General features: G+C 39.6%; 1 protein-coding gene across 12 annotated transcripts in view; it reads left to right on the top strand.

Annotated features, from left to right (window-relative positions):
* Positions 1-24,342, top strand: part of LOC308194891 (uncharacterized protein) — a 709,819-nt gene that overhangs the window by 85,221 nt on the left and 600,256 nt on the right. For 6 of the 12 annotated variants that reach the window (XR_013951015.1, XR_013951016.1, XR_013951017.1 and 3 more), the window contains one exon: positions 1-24,342. This exon is cut by the window's left edge and continues 7,339 nt beyond it. The exons of the other annotated variants lie outside the window; for them this stretch is intronic. The gene's annotated coding sequence lies outside the window, so the exon portion shown is untranslated. 12 annotated transcript variants of the gene reach the window in all.

The following is a 24,342-nucleotide window of genomic DNA, read 5'->3' as shown; positions in this document are numbered from 1 at the left end:
GTAAAGTCTCCGTCCAGATGTTCTCTCATGTTACCTCTTACATTGAAAATGTAGAAAGTGCGATATAATTATGTATTTCACTGATGATACGGACCTAGCACAATATCAGAAATTATTCTAGGATTTGAGTGCTTGGTGGTTATATGATGCTGAGAATGTCATAGCTTGAAAAACTGAGGGTAAGTCTGGATTTACACTTGCATCACTTCCAAGTAAGACCAGTTTCTATCATTGTTTCGTGACGTAATGCAGTTGTACTTGCTCTTTGACAGTCTATACCTGCCTGTGTTACTGCTAAAGATCATCTGCTGATTTTCTTCTGGACTGGATGGAGATGCTGATACTGTGCTAGTAGTAGTGCTGCTACCCTGTAAAAAAATATCTTGTGCTGCATGTTGTTTCTTTTTTTGTTTGCTTGTTTTCCCCTGAATCATGGTAGTTTCACAATCTACAACTTGTCCTTATTCTAAAGGTTATTTATCATCTACCTTTGACTTCCAGAGGAGTTTTTAATTTTTTTTTTGATTTTTTTTACCAATATAAAATAAAAGGCCATTTTGATGACTTTTTTCTCTACTATATATAGATAGACACACACACATTGTTACAAAAGGAAAACTTTTTGTTTCATAATAATAGTTTTCCAAAACTGCACTATCTAATACCAGTCTTTTTATACAGAAATTTTCTAACAAATAGTTACAGTTTAGGTGGATGTAGAACAAAACCAGAGTCTTTGTACTGCTATATTCCCATTTTGGTCCTGGGAGTATATTTCATATGAATGAGAAGCTTTGTTTTCTGTACTCATTCAGCAGTGCACTATAACATGAAGACCAAATCTTTGTCTGTAAGGGAGGTAAGGAATACTCAGTCCTAGTATTTAGGTGCCTTGTGTCATACTGTCTTCTTTAAGTAGAAACTATTCTCGTCTTTGCATGCTGAAGTTGAAGCTCTCAGGTTTCTATTTTATTTTATTTATTTATTTTCATTTCTGTAAGCCTACATTACCATTACGATGGAATTCATTAATCTGTCTTTAAAGGATTATGTATAGCCTCCCTATTGTCTCATCAGAGGTTCTGTACCATTTTTTGTAATGGTTGAATTGAAAACCTAAGATTGGCTTGAATATAAAAGCCTTATGTTAGGAACATCATAATGAATGTTCTTTTTAGCTTTAGTTGCTTAAGTGTTGCAATTAGGCATCCTTACTAGGGGAAAAAAACACAAAACAAAACATATTTCTGTTTAAAAACAAAGTATATTCTTGTGACTCATTATGTCACATTGAAATAAATTTATTGGATTTCATCAGTACAGTTTTTTTCCCAGATGAGGTAGTTGCTGACTTCTTTGTCTGCTGGACAGAACCTGGGTTTCCAGTTTGTGGGCTGGACACAGAGCAGGGATGCCTGACTGTCTGGTATCGTTGTGCAGGATCTTACAGGCCATCATTTCTATCAGGCTTGGGCACTGCTGTCTTGCTATACCAAATAGTGTGTTGTCTACAGTTAAAGCAGTGAATCAGAAAAAGTAGGGTTGAAATCTGCTTCCCATAGAGAAAAAAAAAGTTCTACAGATTGTTCAGATGCCCAGAATACAATTAGAGAAATCATTTGAGATGTTTCTACCCAGCCAAACTATAACGTTGCCATTTTAGTAATCTTTAATGCCTTTGCTATCTGTGGTTAGCATAGCTATTTTATTGAGACCAAAGTTGTCTTCTGAGATGACTAGACATAATGTTAACGCTTCTAAAGACATCTCTTAAGCCAAAGCATAGGTGCTTGTCCTGTCTTGTGAAACGGTCTTCTCCATTTGAAGATGAATGATCTCACTTCCAATGAAGATCAAAGATATGTTTTGTTTAAATCACTATAATACTCCAGAAAGAGTTACTTACTTTAGGGTAATCCTGAATACATGAATACAAATAAGGCAGAACTAAGCAACAATTCAAAAAGCAGCATGTTTCTTTGAGCTGAACAAAGCAAGAACATCTAGATTTGCTTATGGTGGTGGTACACTGCAACGGTTTAGTAATCAGGCTTTTGTAAAGGAACTATTAATGTTCATATTTTCCCAAACTAGAGTGAAAAAATGTGAACGTTAGTGTCTATGCATAGCCCTATTGCAAAATAGACTGATTTTTCCTGTATGATCTGCCTTTTGCTGAATAACTGTTTGTAAGGTCGGCATAAAAAAATGCACAAAACATTCATTTAATCTGTCTTTACTGCTAAAATCAGCCTAAGTTTCTTAATTCATCTGGGTATCAGAAAGTATCCTGAATCAAATTCTTCTCTCCTTGTGTCTAAAAGAAACAAATTCTAAGGTTCTGTTGTTTAACAACTGTGCAACCTCTTGCATCAAGATTAAACACTTTGTTTTGTCCCCAGGCAGTTGTATATTTATTACTCTTGAGGCACTGGTATTTGAAATAAATAGAATTGAAAGATCCTGAGAAATGGTTTCTGAAACACATATATTGAGTTATTCTCTCCGAAGTGAACAGAAAATACTCCCAATGCTTCTCCCCACACCCTTGCAAAGGAAAATAGCAGATGTAAAAATACCTGACGATGATGGTTGTGAATATGGAAGCATTTTTATTCATGGTTGCTGAGGTTTTTTGCTGCTTATTCTCCTAAAAACAATTAGGTTATCTTTATGGAATGTATTACTATTCAGTAAAGATAACGTAGGTAAGGGCATAATGAAGGACAAAAGGAAAAGTTTCTCTCCTTTTCTGCTCAAACGGTACGCGATGAAAAAAAAAATCCATGGCTTGCAAGCAGTCTTAAGAACTTCTCCACTTTCACTCATTCTCCCTGTTCAAAAAAAAACCACAGATGCTCACCAAGAGAAAAAGTTCTTTTGTGTTACAAGGGAAACAATTTCCGTGTGTGTGTGTACGGATATTCATAAAATATGGATTAGCAGTGCTAGGTATTCAGCTAAGTAAATATTAATAAAATAAAGGTGGAACTGATATGCATTTCCCAATAGAGAGTAATAAGCATATTTTGATTTCTTAGTAAGAAATCAAACTAAGGGGAGAGAAGACACCTTCTTTTGTCAGGGTGTTTTTATTCTTTATTCTCCTTGTGTTGATCCTGCTGGCAAAGATTTTCCTTACTGACACTTTGAATATACGGTATTGCTTACGTTAAACGTACAGGAATCAGGAGTTTTGCTTAAAAGATGAAATAAAAAAGAATCCAGAATGTCTTTTCTTTATTTTCTTTCTCATTTGTGTCTTTGGAGGCACATTAAAGTTGCATGTTTGAGCCTGTCTTTATAACCATGAGAGGTAGATATCTGCTCCCCCCCTCCAGCTCCTCCCTCAGAAGTGTAGGAGCTAGGGCCTTGTTAGTAATGCTTGCTCACAAGTATTGGAAGATTCAGTAAATAAATGATGACCCAAAATGTGTATTTATTCTTGCCTTTGTGACATTGGCTGAAACTTCTAATTAATTTCACATAGTTACTGTCATGCACAGTAGTAATGGCTTTTTTTGCCACATTTTACAAACGATTCACTATTAACCTTTGATTTCTGCTAGATTTAAGGAAAAAAGACGTATATTGCAGAGTCCTGCACTGCATATTTGTAGGTATATCTGACAGCTTTCTTTGCTGTACACTCGATCGTTTAGAGCAGTAAAATGGAATTGTTTTTGAATAAACTGAAAATTAGGGGGATGCTCTAAAGCGTTAGCTCACAGATCTCACGAATGCCTCTGATTTCAAGCAGCTAGTTAAATCAGGGAAAAATTAGTTGTGATATCCAAAGAGGCGAAGAGTTAATAAAAATAAACTCCCTAAAGTAAAAACAGAACAGCAATAGATTATTTCTTGTTGTTGTTTGTATTTGAAGCCTAATCAAAGAGTTGGATTAGGCTTCTGGGGTTCAGAAACAAAAATGTTTAAATTGAAGAATAGTTGTTCCTAGAATTAATATTTGATATATTTACTTGGAATGTATCCTGCTCTTTATCCGCATTACTTTTGATATTGCTTCTTTGTTTTTGTTGGAGATATATTTGTTAAAGACTCTTTTCCCCTCCTTTTGTTTTACCTCTTTCCTTGGGTCAGTCGTGACTGGCAGTTCTTTCTGAGCTGAGAAGATGGGTTAAATCAGACGTATATAGAATAGACAGCTCACATCTTCATCCCTCTTTTCTGTTTTGATGTTTCTTTCTTTGAACATAAACAGTCTCCTCCAATAGCAGCCACATTAAGGATAGTCAGGAAATACAAGATCCCTGCTCTACTTCTTTTTTGGATGTTTACCTGATTTATTAATGCATGGGATGCTTAAATTCAGTAGTGTCATCTTAGTGTGTTCATTGGTAATAAGGAAAATAAAAAACAAAACCATCTTTGGCAACTGGCATGAGCTGGGGTGAGCCAGTAAATAAATGTTATGCATTTAAAAAGAGATTTTGTTACTTCACAGCTGTTAGAGGAAAGGAGGAGATGACCATTGTAAAGTCATTTGAAAAATTTGTTCAAATTACATCATGCTACAGCTATCAATTCGATGCCACTGATCATTTCCACATTCTGAATAAATTAAAGCCACCATAAAGTATGGCAGCAATCTCCATTAATACAGCTTGTTGATATCTGCTTGTTGAAGTCTATTATTTAAAATCATTTCTTTGGCTTTGTCAATGTTTACACAGCCCAGCATCATTAATGTTGACTTAGGGTTATCTCTATGTTCCATAACTAGAATACAGAACATTTCTATCGATTTCTTAGCCACACTCCTCTACTTTACTATCACTAAATGAATTTTGATTCATAAAACAAAATCCCTGGGAGTCAAATGTCAGCTATTATCCAATATATTGCTCTCTCCTGCTACTAAAATAGTCTGCATCTCATCTTGAAAATATAATGTATATAAGTCTTCTCTGAAAGAATTTCAATAAAATATTGATGTGAAGTACTTTTCTTATTTTGCATGATAAGATGTTTTGGAGACATAGATGAGGGCACAAAACCAAGTCTAGAGTCATCCTGCATCATATTTTATATTTTGTGAGCTTTTTCACTGAGTGTTAATAGCCACAAAATGCATTTTTTTTTTCTTGTGTATAATAAGAAAATAGTCTGTGGTATTGTCTCGAGCAGTCTGTCTTAGTTGATTCTGTGCTTGGAATTACGATCAAGCCAAACAAAACCTAATAACAACTGAAACCAGTACTCGTACACACTCCTTTGAATACAGCACTGCTTACTGCCACCACATTCAGGTGCCATGCTTTAAAAGAATGTGTTCCTACACAGCCCATTTCGTTTTTTCTCCTGTGTGTGTGTATAGTAATACATGTAATTAGAATGTTTTGTCTTGCTTAATGGCAAGTTAGTGAATCTGTGACCAATCTAATATGATTTCCTTTTGATGGCTCCTCCCAATCAAAGAACAGATGAGTAGAGGAACCTCATAAGAAGAAGGCTGATGCAACCTAGAAAATTGGAATGCCATGGGAGTGAGAAAAAGTCAGTTCTCAGGGACATAAGCAGTTGTGAACAGATGCACTGGAATTGGCGTGATTTTTGATTTTGACTCAAATAATGGCTTTCAAGATTCTCTGGGAATGGGCGATGATGGTGCAGGATAGGATATCTGTACATTTGCACCAGAAGTATGTGCTCATTTAGTCTCTCTCGGTGACATTATACTGCTCATTGCTTGCCAACAGGAAAGAGAGGCTTCAGGGATGTTAACCAGAGATCAGCGATGACAGTAAATTCCTAATGCAGATGTGGGGCGTTCAGCTGTTAGTTTCAGTATATCCAGGAAAAAAAAAAGCATCAAAGAGTGAATACCAGATTTCCAGATTTGAGAGGTTTGTGACAAGAGCTTATGGTACTGAAGTTACAAGTGGGATGTAGGGATGAAATTCAACTTTGAACCGTGGTGGTGGCTGTGGTGTGGCTGGGTGTCAGCACGGTGCTGCGTGCCCCCTTGGGGCAGTGGAGTCGCCATTTCCCTGGGTGCCACAGGAGCTTCCCTTCTGTGCCCAGCAGAATTGGGATGATGGGTCAGCTTGAGGCAAGGTGACTGATTGAACTCCCAGACCCCCCATTGAAGTACTTGGTGTGGTGTAGGAGGGCTCCGGTTGGGAATTTTGGACCATCCTGTACCTCTGGCTGTGCCTGGACCTTTGGACGGGCTCTGCCTGTGTGCTGGGTGGGAACTGGGCTGCTCCAGCCGGCTCTCCTGGGGGTTCCTCCTGCAGGGTCAAACATTACATGTAGATGAGACCCTTGGGAGCAGTCAGTAGAAACTGTTCCTGTGGATGCAGAAATGGCTACGTAGAACAGTGGTTTTGTCTAGTTAAGGTAGACAGGATACGTTTTGTGTGTTGAGACAACCAGCAGTGATGGATAATGCCTGTCCTGGAGTGGTCGCACAAGCCCAGCAGCCAGATAGATTATAAGAGATGGAGAGAAGGGTTTTTTAGGGGAATCTAACCCAATCTGGTTGAAGATGCTGTAATAGAGACTCCTTTAGACCTCTGGGCAGTGACTGACCATCCTGTTCAAGAGACCCGGTTCCCCAAGTGAGCATTTACCCTGTGCAAAGTGCTGTTTGCTTGCTGGTTTGTTTTCAAACAAACACCGTCTGTGAGTGACTGTGCATCTTCTGGAAACATGAGAATGATAGAGAAATCGGGTGACCGTTCTTCACTGTTGTAATTCTTTTGCAGAAAGTAAAGGCAAACTACATGATTTTATGGAACAAATGAAAAAAATGGTGATAACTAGCATTACAGTGAATATCAAATGAATATATAATAACAGAACATTAGGAAACAATTAGAAAAAGTGGCTAGACATTATTAATTCATGTGCTATTCATTATACCGACATTGATCATGTAAAATAAGTGTGGTGTTAGTTACATTTTAATCATCCAGAGTTGGAGAAGGACTAATTATTTTCAAATAGAGATGGGAAGAATCAAGCTTTATAAAAAATCATGGAGTGTCCATTTTAATCCACAGTATTTTCACAGGCAAATACATGACTGCCTGTATTGGCAGGGCAATGGAGCACATAACAGCACTTGCCCATGTGTAAACTCTTACAGAGGAAAATAGACGTATTGTTGTCATCCTGGGAGCTTACCTAAACTGTGGGTGGGTAGGTTGTGTAGCGTGGCCTGGTTCTTCACACATCCAGGTGAGGGGCTTGGCCAGACTGAGCTTTAGGTCCTTTCCAGCCAACCTATTTCAGTCTCTTTTGTTCCTAAACAAGCGTATTGGGGCATGAGAGCACCAGGTGACATTCCCCACGGACTCCATGTGGCCAAAGTATTAGCTGGGTGAGAGATTTGGGAAGGACACCCAAACCCCACATCTTAGAGTCAGTGAGGGACACCTGCTGTGGATGCAAACAGAGAATAAAGGCAGGAGGACTGGCTGCATCCCTCCCGCTGCCACCACTACCCGCCACTGCTGGAAGTCTGTAGGGGCTTCCAGTCAGCTCTGAAGAAACAAGTCGGGCGTTTGTCCTTGCAAGGGCATCTCTGATCTGCACAGGCGTATGCCCGAGAGGAAACCTGGAGGTCTGGTTACTTTGTATGAGAACGGTTCTCTTGGTTGGGTTGAGGCAATGTGTAGAGCTTCAGACAAGGAGAGTGGTGGCGCAGCCATGAGATACAGAAGCAAACGTTGACGTACTTCACATCCAAGGTGCCCAACTTCAAGCTTGCTTGGGTATTTTGTAAGCAATGGCTGCTCTTTCTTTGTTCTTCCTTCTTCCCTCTCCAGCCTGAATGCCTCTGACTGGAGAGGTGCATCTCCAGTGGCTTCTTTACTACCCAGGTGCAGTCTTATGAGCTTTTCCTCTTGAGCTATAGTCCTCCCCAGTGGTGTCTTTGCAGGATTACTTTGACAATGGCTTATGTATATCTTCAGTATGTTGTATCTCGTGGACTGGGAGCCCTTAGGTCAGTTGTGATGATATAGTGAAAATACAGAAAGGCAGCTGAAAGATTGGAATCAGTACATTATCACTTAAATCACCCCAGATTTAATTTCACTTTAGATGAATAGTTTTTGGGAAAAGTTAAGAACATGGGTTCAGATGACTGTGTAAACAAATTGCACTCTGGTTTTTTGCTTCATATGTTCTCTGGGTTACTTTGTTACGTATTAGAAGAATGTAAAGATGAATTTATAAACTGTGGTAAGGTACACTTACTCAGAATTATATCAGTTTTTCTTTGGTATATTGCCTTTTCTGTAACCTCTGAGTTTGATTTACTTGTTATCCCAGGACAACAGTAACCCATATTTTCTGTGGGTGGATCAGTTGGTTTAAATTCACAGAAGCAGCAGCAGGCTCTTGCTTCAGTAGTGGAGTCCAAATGGATGCTTTTTATTCTATTATCTTCCTTAGTTTTATGTAGTATTGATGAAATTGAAAATCAGTGACCTGACAAAAACGAAATAATATGGCATGAAAATTGCTACTATGATTTCATACTGTGTTAATGCAAGGATGTCATTCCCGCTTCAGAATAATAACAGTGTTTTGCTTCTGAACTTACGGCATCTCTCTTTCTCTCTCACCCCACACTTTTTTTTTAAAGGAGAGATGATGCCGCAGTGAAATTCTCTTTAATTGCGTCACTTGGCAGTTTGTTACAGAATAACCACTACTAACAGTTAATTTTTTGAAGTAGTAAGTGGAATCTCTGTATTCAAAACATATTAAGAAATTCAGCGTGGATAGCATACATAGCACGCTGCTGTGGTTAACACAGAAAGAATCTGGCATAAAAATCATCATAACATGGTTAAATGCAAAAAATCAGATTCTTTTTTTTTTTTTTTTCAGTAATTCTTCCTCAGTGAGAAGCCATGGCCCAGGCTGCCCAGCCGTGCTCTCTGAATTCCCACGGGGCACTGATGGCCTTGGAGTATGCACAGGTGATATTCACTCTCCATCCTCAGTCTACTGCTGTGCCTTGGGAAGAGTCCAGAAGCTTAAACTGATTCTTCTTGTCCCATAGAAGATTCAAAGCAGAGAGTTAAATTCTGATTAAGGTGCTCCCTGAGCTTGCAATGGTGCGATGAAGTGTTGCATGCAGGCAGCTTATTGATTACAGAGACCTCCTTAACGGCTCTTCCTAGCTCACTGATAATGGTAGAACATCCCATATGTAAGGTAAAAATGTGTACTTTTATGTCAAAGATAACAAGGTAACTGGCAAATTTTGCCATATAGGAAGAGCGTCTTTCAGATCCCAGAGATATGTGTGAGCTCTGCCTTCATAAAGACTTGTCTGTTCAGATAAGGAGGGAGCAATGCCGAGGCCTAAGTTAAAGGCCAGCAGTAGCAGTGTCTCCACTTCCCTCAGGTCTTTTCTCTGTTCCTGGAGACATGCAGGAAGGGGTGAGCCCGGCTGTCATGTACGTGTGGGGTGAAATAGCCACCTCTCCTCTGCCACGTGTCATGGCAGATATCTGAGAAGCAGAACACCACCTCCTCTCCTTCATGTTCTGCCTAGCTTGCTGGTCTCAAGAACACTCAATAGAGGTTGATTAAAAAAAAATAAAAATAAAGTTCCTTAGATTTAAGGAAGTAAGCTAAAGGGCTGACGATATGAAAGTTTCCCTGTGCATGCACTTGCTTTACAGTTAAAGCATTCACCCACATTACTTTGGACCTGAGCTAATTCAGAATCTCTTCTGACATACAAGGAGTTTCCTTAACCTCATATATCTTGGTTGTTTTAGATAGAAAATAATTTGTGATTCAGTGGGCCAGAGAGAAAATATATGCGAACACAAGGTTTAATGCTTTGCCTTCACGTGAGGGTTCCAGTCTCTGCGTTAAGGACAGCCTCAGCTCTCATGTCAGCTTTTGGATCAGGGATTCCATGCTCCCTTTCTGGCTAAGGTGGCCAAAGTGCTGCAGCTGCCCCAGCTGAGCATTGCTCTCTGCAGTTTCAGAGTGTCCATAGGGAGAATGGGGAATGCCTCCAATGGATATGCCTCTTCATATAGGCAGGGGCTTGAATTCCCCATTCCTCGTTAGTTAACTCCAATTCCGTTTTGCCAAACGGGGCAGCTGCACTCACCAGCTTGGTTCTGTCATTTCCTCTGTTGGAGAGAGGAGGAGTTTGACAATTTTCAATCTCCATCCGACAGTACTAGGACAAGTGTAAAATATATGACTAAAGGAAAGAAATAGGGCTCCTTCCAAAAGAAAATTTCTATTTGCTGAATGGGTTCTACATTTTGGTTTGTTTGTAACCAGCTGCTTGAAACCCGTTGCTAGCTCCTGCCTGCCTTGTGGGGTGTGAGGAGCCGCCTGTGCTTTGTGCTGTTCCATAATGTGTTGTCTGCTTCGGCTTTAGGCTTGTTTCTAAAACTGCTCTTGTTTGTTGCCACATTTTTCTGGTTGATTGCAGATTATAGCATCTTTGTTTTGTGCTCATCCCCTGCTGCTTTTGCTTCAGTGCAGCTACCTGTGAGTTTTGCTATGAACTGCCCATCAGGTGAGCTCGCTGCTGATTTTCCTTGGTCGCTGGAGCTCCAGCATCAGCTGCGCTAAGCACCAGCCATCAGTGCTCCAGCCACCCCACTCCAGTGCTTGATCATGTCTGTGGGCCTCTGCTTTTGATGGGATCCCCCAGGAGCAGCAGATACTGGTCACTTTGGGTGAAATGAAGTTCTGGTAGAGCTTTGAGTTTCAGCTTCTTTTCTTTTGACCATTCTTGCATTTTTACATATGCATGACAGCATTATCAAGTGTGGTAGTTCAGGTATTTGGATTTCACTGTTACAGCAACATAGAAGATTGCAGTCACTTAATGAAGGTGTTTGAACCTAAGCATGGGAATGTCATGCAAGGGTCTTGGTTACAGCGTGGTGATTTTTTTCCCCAAATGTGATGTTCTCGTTTTGCAAACATCAGTATTTTTTGCTATAGATGGAATGTCTTCTATGCATATGCTCTGTTCATAATTACTTGTTATGAAACAGATTTTTATTACTGATGGAAGCATGAGGTGAAAAAAGAAATATCGAGTTTAACATTCTTTATTATAGAGTTCAAATTTACCATAAAATTAAACCCTGCAATGGAATTACATAAATTGATTTATATCCATAGTGGAAGCACTCATTTGGTCTTATACATGAATTTTTTCACAAATTTTGATAGGATAAGGATATGCATAGCATGGGGGTTAACACAGGGATAGAGACAGAATTCAAAAGATATGTTTTATTTAATATACTTGCTTATTTATTTAATCACTATAGATGTGTTTTAAGGATAGATGGGGAACAAGAACTACCCTTATACAGTAAGACGACAAAGCAATAGTATCTAACTAAGCAGTGTGAATGGAGTATGAAGGCAGGGACGGAACGAAAAGGAAAGACAAATACATTGAGCACAGATATTATAATTGTACCCTGGGACTTTGTTATCTATAGTGCGGTGTTTTATTCTCCTCTTTACTGGGGAAGATGTCTTTCAGGGATTAGGGAGTTTTCAGTTTTTTAAAAAGTTTTCATAAATTTTTCAAGGAGGATTCATTAGTCATAATAAGGGGAAGAGAAGGACTGTAAAAAGAGAGGGCACGGTGAGTAGAGAAGAGGGAGAGCTGGAAAAATGGTGCATGAAGAACATGAGGGGTGGCTGCCAAATGGAAAAATGGCCCACGTGAAAACCTTTGGCAGCCGTGTGGTCACCACATCAGCACCAGTTGCTTTGTTCTGTAGAGTCTCAAATGGTCTTCTTAACTAAACACAGGATAAACTGCTTTGGAGTGGTGAGAGAGAAACATCCTACAGGTCCTATTCCTTGCAAGAAAGTTCAGGGTCAAGAGCAGGAAGGTGAAGGATGGTCTGATGGTTCCTGTTTTCATCTTTTTCTGCAGTGAATGTTTGAGCAGAAATGAGCCAAGAATATTAGCTCTTAAACCTCTCTCTGTATATGATCAGTGGATCTAAAATAGAAAGTCATATCTGTACCTCTTCAGTTTCTGAGAAATCAAACCTACAGCTAGATGCAGATTTCAAACTCTGTGGTTAGATCATCTTACTGATGATTCCTGATAATTTTTTCTTGAATATTTACAATTCCTCCACTCTAGGGATACAAAAATAACTTCTAGTGTCAGATTGACTCCTCACAAAATTCATGTTTAAAAATAGGTGAGGATCAGTGGAGGACAGAGTGTTCAGCCGGTTCCAAAGAAAGGAATTGGTCATGTTCTTATTTAATTTACTTTTTTTTTTTTCTTCTCTGTGTGATTTATCTTTTCATTCAAATGGAAGAGTAGGTTGTATTCAAATGAACTATACTATGAGTGGACTGGGTAGATTTTACGTTTGGTAGAAAAAAATCAGGTAAAAATAAGTTATATGTATTTAAATGAGCCTAATTCATATTTGAAAGAATATGTCTTAAAAGGTGGTGGTTGGTTATTTGTCACTGGAACCCTGAAATTAAGTCTGCATATCCCCCTAAAAGACACAGCAGTTGAACTGGAATATCTTGGTTTGATGCAGAAATTTGCAGAATTTAGGGGAATTTTACAGAGTGGAGGTCAGGCTAGGTGAATGTACTTGTACTTTCTTGCCTTTTGATTGTTGAAATCCTGCAGTGCAAGAACTCTTCGAGTCCAATGCGACAGATAGATGTGGCCACTGGGTCACTAAACCCAAGGGCTCCAGGAGAGATGGAGGCAGAGGCTGCCCTCACAGCCCCGCCAAGGATTCCTCAGCTGGAGAGAGGTGGGAAGCTTGTAGATTTGATCATGTATGCACTGTGTTGCTTCAGGGGTGATACCAAGCTGCGTTTACCAAGAGTGTGTGCCAGTGGTTTCCCAAAAACCTTCCAGAGATCTTTGGTCCATCAAGCACTGTGGCCACGTGATAATGCTGTCCAGCCCCAAGGTATCCCAGTGGATAGGGGCTTCTCTGCATTACTGGTGCTACTTCTGTTGCATCCTTTTATTCAACACGTTCAGAGAAGCTTAATCCAGAAGCAGTCCACGTGCTCCCCAGAAACCTCCAGTTTTGGTCAGTTATGATAGGGGATTTAAATAGCAAGCAGAAAATTTTTCCTACTTACCACCAGGAAGTACCTAGTAGTAATTCTGTATAGGTTCAGACTGGTCGCAGTAACATGGCGAAGAAGTAAATCTGCTACAGGGATTTATGTTTTGCTTTAGGTTGCAGAAAATTACCACATTTCCACCTCTTGGTTACATTACCTCTTAATTGTTGCATGATTATGAATTAAGAAGTTAGATGAAATTATAAAAAGCAATATATAATAGATAGCGGTATGAATTAGTACAGTGCAAAGTGCTTATCTCAGCAGGTGTTTGTTAATGGATACATCTGCTTTGTTACTGCTGGAATAAATGGGTACTAATACAATGCTTTGTGAAACACATATACTTACTTTTATGAAAATAAAAATACAAGATATTTTGCTCTGATTTATTCCATTTTAGGAATTAGAGAAGTTAAGCTTCCTTCTCTTTTAATTATATCTTGCAGAGAAACTGTAATCTGTTAATCTGTATAAAGCTTCTCTCTTTTTCATTTGCCCATTGGCATTCTCTGCCATGGAATCCTCCCTGCCTACAATAGCAGCCAGACTCCCCAGCAAAAAAAGCAAAGGCCAAATTTTGCCCACATGTGTGCAGCTTGCTTTGACTTCAGGGCAGGATATCTGCACTTGGGCTGCACGATAAATTGATTTGTCAGTTCAGTGACCAACTAAAACATAAATAAAAATGGTTCCAGTTGACAAGAAACAGATCTCTTCCCTTCCTTCCCCCTTTTTTCCAGCTAATCAAAGAAACGTGCTTTTTTCAACCAAAACTGCATTTGCAGACATTTTAGATAAAAGCAAAAGCTATATTTGCAGGAGGGTAGAGCTGCTATCGCAGAACAGGTGCTGCAGCTTTCTTATGTGTGTTGGATCAGGACCAGTACAAATCTCTACCGGTTTTAAGATGTGCTTTTTTTTTCTCCCCTAACTTGGAAGAAAGTGGCCTAACTGTGGAGCTCTGTGCTATTACAGAATGTCATGCTTTTCTGTTGGAACAGCTCCACTATGTATAAAATGCTTAAGCATCTATTTTGGTCAGCAACACAAAAAGTAACTCTGTAGCCCGCTGCTTAGAACGCTCTCTGGGGATGCCCAGGTTCCTGCATTAATGAATGTTTAAGTGCCTAATAGAAAAAATGAGAGACTGAGGGGGCCCCAGCACACAATACTTTATTGCTTTGTGTGGAAGGTATTTTCCTAAATGCTTGTTTTAATTCAGGGAGAGATTAGATTTGAATCTGAGCCTCTTACAGCCCACTGTAATTGCTGGGCTGCAAAGGGAGAAAGCTTCTTTTCATGTGAAGTATTGTGAAACTAAAAACAGTAAAAATGATGTGGAAAAATAAGAAGTAGCCACTTTAAAAACAGGAAGTTACCGGCATGATTAGGGCTTTTATTTATTTATTTATTTATTTATTTATTTACTATTTCACTGAAGTTAGGAATGCAGTGTGACTACTCCCAAACTGTATTTTCAAAGTAGCTACCTTTGAAACAATTAAGCCAAACCTAACAGATACGTTTTGCCCTTTATTCCAAGATCTATTATGCAAAGCCATAAATCTGCAGTCAAGCAGAAGAGTTTTTACCAGGCTGAAGTGAGAGCATCACTTCCTGTGGGTGAGGATGTAGGCATCTTTCTTGTCATATTTCACCTCTCTTCTCTGTGTCCTAAGGCAGGGAGTCCGCTGCAGTTAGTATCCTTGCAGAAGGGACATCAAAACCTGGCAAAAAAGAGAAGGGTCATAGCCAGAACAAGTGGCATTTCTTTCCCTAATTCAGATAAAAATCTGCTCAAGCATTGAGGCAACCCAGAGGAAATGATCTGAGCTGAGGAAAATATCACATCGTATGACACAGCCACCCCTGTTCTGAATGCACTGCGCTTGTTTGTGCTGTCATGAGAGTCTCGCCATGCATTATCATTTACTCTGTATCTCTCAATCTCAGATGTCTGCCGCTATTTGCGGCATGCAGCGTGGCACTGTAAACCTGCAGCGTTTTATGAGAAGGCCTAACTGTGTCCATTAATCAGGGCACGTATGCAAAGACGACTGCTGTTTGACCAAAAGTGTAAAAGGCTTTGTGGAGACTTGTGTTGGTTTTCTTTTTCCTTGAGTTTACACAGCAAAATAAGTATACCTTCCAGTTTAGGAGCTTAGTGTATCTGAAAGTTTCTTTGGTCAGGAAAATGACATTTTTTCTGCATTATTGTAAGTTTCTGGTGCTGCAGTTTTTAATTTATGCAGAATTCTGTGCTGCACTTTTGGACCCATTTTCACTTTTAAATGCAGTAAGTGGGCACATATTTCTTAAAGTAAGTCGTAGTAAAATTTCGAGAATTAGCTCCTGAAAATATTCCCGAAAGTAAACCTGATAACTAAAGATAACAATATAATTGATCATACAAAAGCATTAGTATTTTATCCATTCCTTTGCTGAGGAAAGTCAGTGCCAAGTGTTAACCTATCGAGTAGTCTGTTGTAATGTGATGAGGTCAGTGGACAAACTCATGGTTTTGATAAGCATTGGGACAGGTAGGAGGTAGGTATTTACCATGCTGTAAATTAGGATTGCCTGAAAATTTCAAAGGGGGATTCTCAAAAGGAAAGGCTGTCACTTCAGCAGCAGAAGAAAGAATTCAAAGCAAAACTCCTCCATTTGGCTCTCTCAAAAAGGGCAATGGAAAATTTTATTGCCTTGCTGTTATTTTCAGTTTGAGTGCAGTATTCAGTGCAGGAGATGTTTAAGAGAATGAGTGTGTAGAAGTGCTTAAACTCAATGCTATATAAGTGTTTGGACAGTTTTCCCTTGTGTAACACTTCATTTAAATTTTGTGGTCATGTTCTAGGATAATTTTCTCAGCCTTTTCATGTGGGTGGCCTCTGACGTGAAGTCACAAGCAGCTCTCTCACTCTTCCTATAGAAATCTAATAACAGCAACTCTGCGTAATTCTCTGGCTGTGTTTTTCCAAGGCTGCATAAGCAAAATTTACCCTTGCAAGGTATCGGGTGTAGAGGGAAGTATAATTGTGAGTGTTCCTTCGCTTGCAGTGCCGTGTTTGGTTTTGAGCGGAGCAGGGGAAGGTTCCTATGCAGTTGTACTGAGTTAAAAATAACTTTAAAACATTTGAAGAATTTAAGGACTTCCTCTTTTGAGTCAGGTTGCCCAACTGGTCCCAAAGGTCCCAAATCTTCCTCCCTTACAGAAAGCTCACAGGGAGGAGAAGCCTAGCAGTTCACGTGAGAACAACATTTCTGACAGCTCTGCCTGTACCCCAGTAATGTGATTAAGGACACATGGGTTAAATTTCAGTTGCTTTCTGAGCAGGAAAGTAGAGGAAAGCTTGTTAATTTTCTTTAGATATTATTAAAACATACTGTTCACCCCAGACACATGATCTCAGGGTAACCTTATGAACAGGGTCATCTAAAAATGAGTTTAAGTGATCAAATGTATGTTGCTACTTCCAATTTTGTCTCTAATTTTCAAGAACTGTACTTTGTTCTGCTAAATATATCTTCTCCCATACTTGGTAGGTCTTTTTTTGTCTTTGTGCATGTTGCTATTTGCAAATGCTCAGTAGATTAGGTAAGATTTCCGAGGGTTTAACCTTATCTTAAAGCATATCCTGAGACTTGCCAGAGTGTTAGTACAGTAGGGTACAAGGAAGAATCTTCCAAAAAAGATGCTGTAATATGGTCAAAGACGATTTTTCTGTTGAGTTTACTTATCCTGTAGAGCATAGGTCAATATGAATGGGACAGACAGGCGAGATTTAATCACATGGGAAAGAGTTTTCTTCTCCAGGTATAGCAAGGAAATTTATCACCTGTAGAGGAATCTAATAAAAGTTGTGCTGACTGGATATTATTTAACTGTTCTTTACATTGTGAAGGCAAGCTGCGTTCTTAATTAATTGCCAAACAGGCTCGAATGATTTACGTAGCTTAAAGCAGGAGCACGTAATAATGCATCAGCAGCAAATGTTTCCCTGCCTTTGTGTGAAGGAAAAGCGCTTCTGAAATAACACTTGTGCAGTTCTAGTTAGCATATCAGGGGCACCCTCCTGCCCCAGCGTATTCAAGCATGGTAGCAGGGCAGTCACAGTGGCTGGGTTCGACCCAGCTGAGCGGCTCTGGTCTGAGCTAAGACCTGGGTGATGGTGGCACTGAGTCTCATTGCGCTTTGCCCAAGGGGCTGGGTGGCTCAGCCCGGGGCTGGCTTGGGGCAGAGCTGAGCTGGGTCATGGAGCTCCCAGGTGAGAGAGAGACGTGCAGCCTAGGTGCGGGGTTAGTTGTCGGCTCGGTGGCAGACAGTGTCATTGGGCTGTGTTGGGGCCAAGCGCAGCATGGACATATTCCAGAGCAAAGATTGGTGCCAAAATGAAGCACTTGCCTGTAGCAATGACCAGACTTTAAATACATATATATATTTAAATAAAAAATAAAAGAAGGAAGGAAGGAGGAAAAAAATACCAGGCTTTTTTTGTATAATGATGAAGCGCTGTATCAAAGTCTATACATTAGGCACAACTTTAAAATCACATATAATTTCAATTACAGCCATCTGTTTCTCCTTAGGAAGAATGAAGTGAGGTCAACAGCTAAACATTTTACAACCATAAAGATTCTGGGATGCTTTATAAGCTATATACATATGTGATTTGTAAGAAACCTATTTACATGTAAAATTTCTCATTTGAGCATTCATTCCTTTTATCATGCAAACACCAAGTTTTTTTGGAAGCTCCAGGCTTTGAAGCAGAGTGAATACTGTTATTTCAGCCTAATGTTATAGCTCTAAATTTTTCATTTTAACCCTCTGATATTTCTGTCATCATGAAGAAAAATATCTGTGTACCATTAAATTTCAAATGCCTAGACAGTAGGGGAAGGTGCTGGGAAACATTTGCTTCCAGACAAGTGTACAAAAGGTTTCTGAGCTTTCTGACAAATGCAAAAAATAAATAAAAATAAAAATACCCTTCATAGAGGTCTTTGGGGAAAGAGGGGTGAGAGGAATGTTATAAACTGGGACTCAAGGTACAAGATGTTTTAAATCTTGGGATTGTCTGTGGTCATTTATTTGAGAGTGACGCTTACCTTTCCTTCTGTCACACAGTGTTGTTCACAGCATTAAACACATGTGCAGCTGTGAATGGCTGCTTTTGAGCCTGGTGAGGGCTATGTCCAAGATGTGGCATATATAATTTTTCAAATTATTTTAATAAAGTCGGTGACTTCACTGGAAAGCTTTTAGTCACAAAAATAACTTGGAAATGCATCTTACATTCATCCTTATAGTAGAGATATCATCTGTTCACCTTCCTGGAGCCTGAAGATTTTTTGAATTCCTCAAATATGAAAAGGTGAACAAAGACTGAAGTAAGCTTGTCCAACAATAACTTGAACAAGAGAAAGAATGCAGAGTCATAAAATAGGTGTACATTTTGAATAATTAAACATAAAGCCTTCCTGAACAAAATATAAAGCAAAATACTGACCTCACTGGTTAATAACAGGCAAAGTCAGTTAATACCTGTTGTATAAACCCCTGAGCTTTATGGTTGTTTACAGGAACTGGAATGCATGCCTAAAAGACCACTCTTCACAGCAGTACTGTTATCCATATCCATCAAGATAATCCCACAGTAAAACCTTGTTAAAGAGGAAATGTGGTGTGTTTGGATAATGTCAATAATTAGAAAATATGTCCCAGAAAATGCCTCACGCAGCAAGTTTAAATATTAATGCGCATTTTCCTAGCTCATTTTAGCTGAGGGTCTCGAGTTATTTACATGGACCTTGAGGGCTGAGCTCTGATTTCAGTTCCAGATGTGAACTGAACAGCAGCTCTTGTGCTTTTGAAAGCAAAGTTTAATTCCAAGCTGTGAAGCTCCCCAAACTTTTTTTTTTTTTTTAAATGTGAATACTCATTTCTACAGAAAGGTAAATCGAGTCACAGAAGAGTTAAATGTTTGTTTGAACTTGAGCACAGTGAACCAGAGCACATAATAAACCTCGCTATCTCTTATTACCACTTCCATCTTCGTGGCTCGAGTAAGCACGCTGCTGCTTCAATTCACTCTGTCTTAGGCTGACAACGTATTTGATCATAACTCATCGGAGAGGACAATTTTATGCTTTAGACCACACTATAAATTAAGTCTGTGGAAGATTTTCATTGGTATATGGTATGTTCTGGAAAAATCATTGAAACAGACAGAATGACACACCAAACCTCTGCAAGCAAGCATGCTTCTGTTGTCTACACTAAAGGAATAGTGATTGAGTCTGGTTTGTGCTTGTAGGTTGGCGCTCTTGAGCTGGTAAGCACTGGGGAAACTGCAGTACATTGTGCTCCCCACTGCTATCCCTCCATTGCTGCTCAGGACAAAGAATTAGATCTCCTCATTAACTTATGCGGAAAGTGGTCTTAAAAAACATGTAAATGAAATGGAATGATACCAGCTAACTTCAGGTGGCTACATTTTGAGTGGCTGGATCTTGGCATTATTCTTGTGGTTTCATTAGACTGCAGGGACTGAGAAGTACCTTTTTCTGTCCACCGACCAATGCAAACTCAGATGGCAATGTTGTAGCTATCCAAAGTTATTGAGATAAATCTTGCCTGAAGTTAAATTGAACAAGTGTTCTTTCTGCAGAGGTTAACAGGATGGGTGCTTTTCCCACTAGCTGGAGCAATGCAGCCATCAAACCCTGCAAAGAACCAACGAGCATGGAAAAAACACAAAGGAAAATGTAAACGTGCTAATAGGGGTAAAGTTCACACTGACTAATACATAAAAACCTCACGAAAGCCCAAGTTTCAACGAGAAAGTGATTAGCTTTCCTAAATGGAACCTGGCTAAGTTATAATGATGCTTGATCAGAAGACCCACAGTGTCATTATTCAATGAGCTCTCGGTTCAATTCAACCACACGAGGCATTGTGTGACTTGAGAAAACAGCTGAAAACCTGATAATCAGCCAGGTAGTATTAACAAATAAGCAAGGAAGTGTGAGGACGTATGCCGAGCTAAAACATGGCTTTAATGAAGGGTTACCTGGGAAGACAACACATAGGAAAAGGTTGCGATTTTACATTTTCATGTTCAGAAGTAGAAGAAATAGCTTGTCTGTGATGACCTGTTTCCTGGAACAAAGGATGCAAATTAAGAAATTATAGTATCATAATCTGTAATAAGAAATAAGGTAGGATTTATCACATGGATGAGCATTCTACCAGTAGAACTTCTAAACTATAATTAAATAGGTTGTTTAATTTAACAAAACAAACAAAACAACAGAGACATAAAATTTGTAGAGTGCCTTAAGCCCAAAACAGAGGAAAGATGTGATTCTGACAGTGGGCTGAGGTGGAGGAAAGCTGCTCTCATTTTGTGGTGCATTTTCAGGTTGTGGCTCTGCATGTTAAGTGTCGACAGATAGCACGTGTTTGAGCTGGGTGACCACAGAAGGTTGTGAGAGCTTCCCTCAGGAATACCCCAAATCTGGGGTTTCATTTGCGTGGGGCTGTGCTTTTATTGTCTACAACCACTCCAACAAGTGGGGGTCAACGTGAAAGGAAATCCTGCCCAGTGCTCCCTTTTGGTAATGGTGTAGATGCGGCCTGTATCTGTGGCAGTGCACCGAGCAGTGCCAGTGCGTACTCACCGGCCCCGGGGCCAACAGGGCCCCGTCCATGTTATTAAAACCCCCCAGCAGCCGAAGGAGGGGCTGCATCCGAGCTGTCCATGGGCATCCATGGTCGGATGGCCTCAACCCCGAGTGCTGCACGGCCAATGGGGTGGCAAGGCCCATGTCCCTGGTGCAATAAAGCAGGACGGGATCTTGCGAGTGGTTCTCTTCCCCGGCACCTTGGCGTGCTGGGCTCGCTGGGGAGCTTGGGGCTGGCAACTCTGGGAGGTCTGTGAGGAAGCTGAACTGTTAGGAAAGGAGAGAGGATGTTTTTGCTCAAGTCACAGTGTTTCTTAATCACGGTAATTATCAGTTGTGGCAATTAATGGCAGGTTTAAAGGTGAGGCAGAGGTTTACGGAGAGTTTTACCGTAGGGGGATGTTACAAATAGATGGGGATGTGCCTGTTCTGTGAGACAGAGGACGTGGAGGGGACCAGAAATGGAGGGATCACAGCAGGAGATCGGTAAAAACATGTCATTAAGGAGGTGGGCGTTCAGGTGAGGGTGAACAACAGTTTACTTGGGAAAGAAGAGAGCCCACGTCTCTGTTTTCAAGCAGCAGGTCAAAACCAAGCATTCTTTTCATAAAATTCATAACAAAACTGTGGGACTCGGTGCCGGGTGAATGGGTTCTTCATGGAGAAGAGACAAGTGGGGAAATCCTCCCAGCTGTGACTGCCAGAAGTGGTGGTATTTGATGTGAAGGCTCAGTCACCCTTACGTGGTGTCTCCTGCAGGTACTGGCTGCAGCTGTAGGCAAGGCAGGGTTTAACCATGTTGGCTGAGCCCAGGAAGGCAGCCGGTTTCCCTGTGCCCGGGATCATGTGTGTAGAGATCGTGAAGGGAACGGGCAATGCTACGACAGAGTTTTATTCTTTTCCTTTATCGCTCGCTTGTCAGCAGCCCTGAGATGGTATTAGCACTCAGCAGAGCAAAGGAAGTGTTGTAGAGGCATTGGAGGGGAAGTTATAACTCTGAAGCATTTGTTTGCTTCATTATGCTAATTCCTGCATAATCTCTGGGGTAGTGCATCATCTTGAGCCAGGTGAATATAGATAAGTCCTACGTTCAGCCTTTAATTCTTTTGTTCTTAGGTCCTTGGTCTGTAAAATTGAGATGCTGTCACTAGAAGTAATGATGGCAAATGCACCATCTGTGAGATTCCCAGCTTGTGTCACGGTGAAGGCCATCAGATGAGATGGAAGAATTCTCCATAGCACGGGTTTCTGGATACTGTGCCATAATACGTAATCAGGGAATAAATCTTGCAGCCTAACATTTATAAACGCGGGCACCCCAAGCGAGGAATGGCAGGTGCAGGCTTTGGAGCTGAAGTGAGGGCAGCTTGACTGATGCTGCTGACATAGCGAGACTTCATAACTCATACATACATCACTGCCATTATGGGTGTTTGGCTCCTCTGCGGCTTTGGCTGCTAATTCTTATTCAGGAATATACAAAAGTCTGAAGACAGGAACCGTGGTGCCTCAGTTTCCCCAGTTATAAAGTAAAACTAATATTAATTTTGCAGAATATTGTGATTGTTCACCTTGATTTGAGATTCGTAGATCAAAGGCATCACAAAAGCACAAAATATTTCTGTGCTAATGCGGTTTCAGAGGGAAGGATCTGTAAACTGGTGCACAGATAGTTAAAAGAATAAAGGGGGTTTTAAGCAAGTTCATACTTAATTTCTATAGACAGCTGCCATTATCCTGCAAGGCAAAAGTATTGCCAAATTATTAAGCTAATTACAGATATTAAAACAAATATCAGTCTTCAAACCCTTTGTTGCCTTTCTTCTTCCTTTGAAGGCTTTTTATTATTTTTTATTTTTTTTATGGACACCTATAAAAAATTTAATTAGAATAATTTAGAACTTTGTATTTAATTTTATTATATTTCTTTTCATGTTACTGCAGTGTTGTCTTTGGGCTTTTAATTGATTTTTTTTGTTGTTGTCAGACACTTTGAAACTTCAGAAATGAACTGCATGAAAAGAATAAATAATGACATAGTTGTAAGGAAAAAAAAACAGCAATATTTTATTAAAGAGAATCTTTCACGAAATTAAATTCTGTGATTTTAGTATTTTTCTGAACAATTACAATTGCATTAGTACCAGGTTCTTATGAAAGTAATGTATCTGTATCTCTATAGAGGAGGCATAGAAAATGCTGCAAATACATGCCTTTGATCTAAATGACAGAAATAAATTTGCTAAGGACACGGTAACATTAAGCATGTTTAAACTGACCCATATTGCTTGAAGTGCAGGTAGTGTATTTCTCCTTTTGATCAGGCCATTTGATTTAAAGTGTAAATAAAATTAAGTTACGTGTGTAATATGGGTAATATAATTTGGCACATTAATTCTTACAGATGTAGGTTAATATTTTATTTGCATATATCCCCATTTTTTTCATGTTCTGCAGTTGAATTTATCACAAGTCTGCAGGCGTGACTTGCTGCTCGAAATGGGCAGGAACAATTAAGTTTTCCAGCAGAACTCCAGTGAGCGCTGCCACTCAGCATTGTGCTTGCCGCATTGATAAGGCGGAGAGAAGTTCTTGTGTGAGAAATCTGAAGTGAAGATGCAAATCTCATGCTTCGTTGGTATTTTGTTATCTAAGAATACGTTGATCCGGAGTGGCATCACAGTAGTTTTACGTTGGGGTTAGAGAGTATGTCTGTTTCTTCTCTTTTACTGAAAGCCTTTGACGGAATTACTACTTTCTTATCATTACTGAGAACTCAAACAAATTTGTTAATGTTGTGATTTGAGTTATCATTTCATAAGGTTTTAATATATTTGTAGTGAGTGTTCATTAATATTCAAAGCTTTTCCCCCTAAAAATCATATATTTACCTTTAACATTGTCAGACACCTTTTAGTCGCTTTTCGCAGATTTGGAAGGTTGAGATGAGCTTTCTAGTTTGAAACAGCCATAAATGCCCTCAATCATCATGATAATATATATCTAAAAATAACAGCAGGCTTGCATTCATTTTCTCTCCACATATCCAAAGGCTGTGGAGGATTCTAAAGTAAATGACATGTAAAGATAATGGAAATATACATTCAGATTTTTTAGTTATTTGTCTAGTTACAGTAATTAATTTTGAGCAGGGACTGCTGTGTTTATTCAAACAAGGAGTAAACACAGCACTAGTACAAGAGCCAGGCATATAGATTTCTACAGAACTGTAGTGTTATAAACTCCTTTGAGAAATCACTCTGCATGCAAAGAGAAACATGTTAGACTCCTATAAAGAATACATTATTGTATAATAGGTTATTTGTACATGACATTGAGGATGTATTTTCTCTGGCTTCGGGCTTTACCTATAAAAGAACTGAAATCACTCATGAAGAGAGGGTAATTAGTTACTTGTCTGACCTCTTAAGTTGCGGCACTGTTTAGACATAGGAAGTGGTGAATAACATTATATGGCAATGAAAAAAATGTAAGATGAAAGAGAGTTTGGGGATGTTCTTGGAGCACTGGCCTGATTTTAGG

This window comes from Anser brachyrhynchus (genome assembly GCF_964034855.1).
Source record: "Anser brachyrhynchus genome assembly, chromosome: 4".
Taxonomy (NCBI): domain Eukaryota; kingdom Metazoa; phylum Chordata; class Aves; order Anseriformes; family Anatidae; genus Anser; species Anser brachyrhynchus.
The sequence above is the reverse complement of the archived record's forward strand: the minus strand, read 5'-3'. Positions and strand labels throughout refer to the sequence as shown.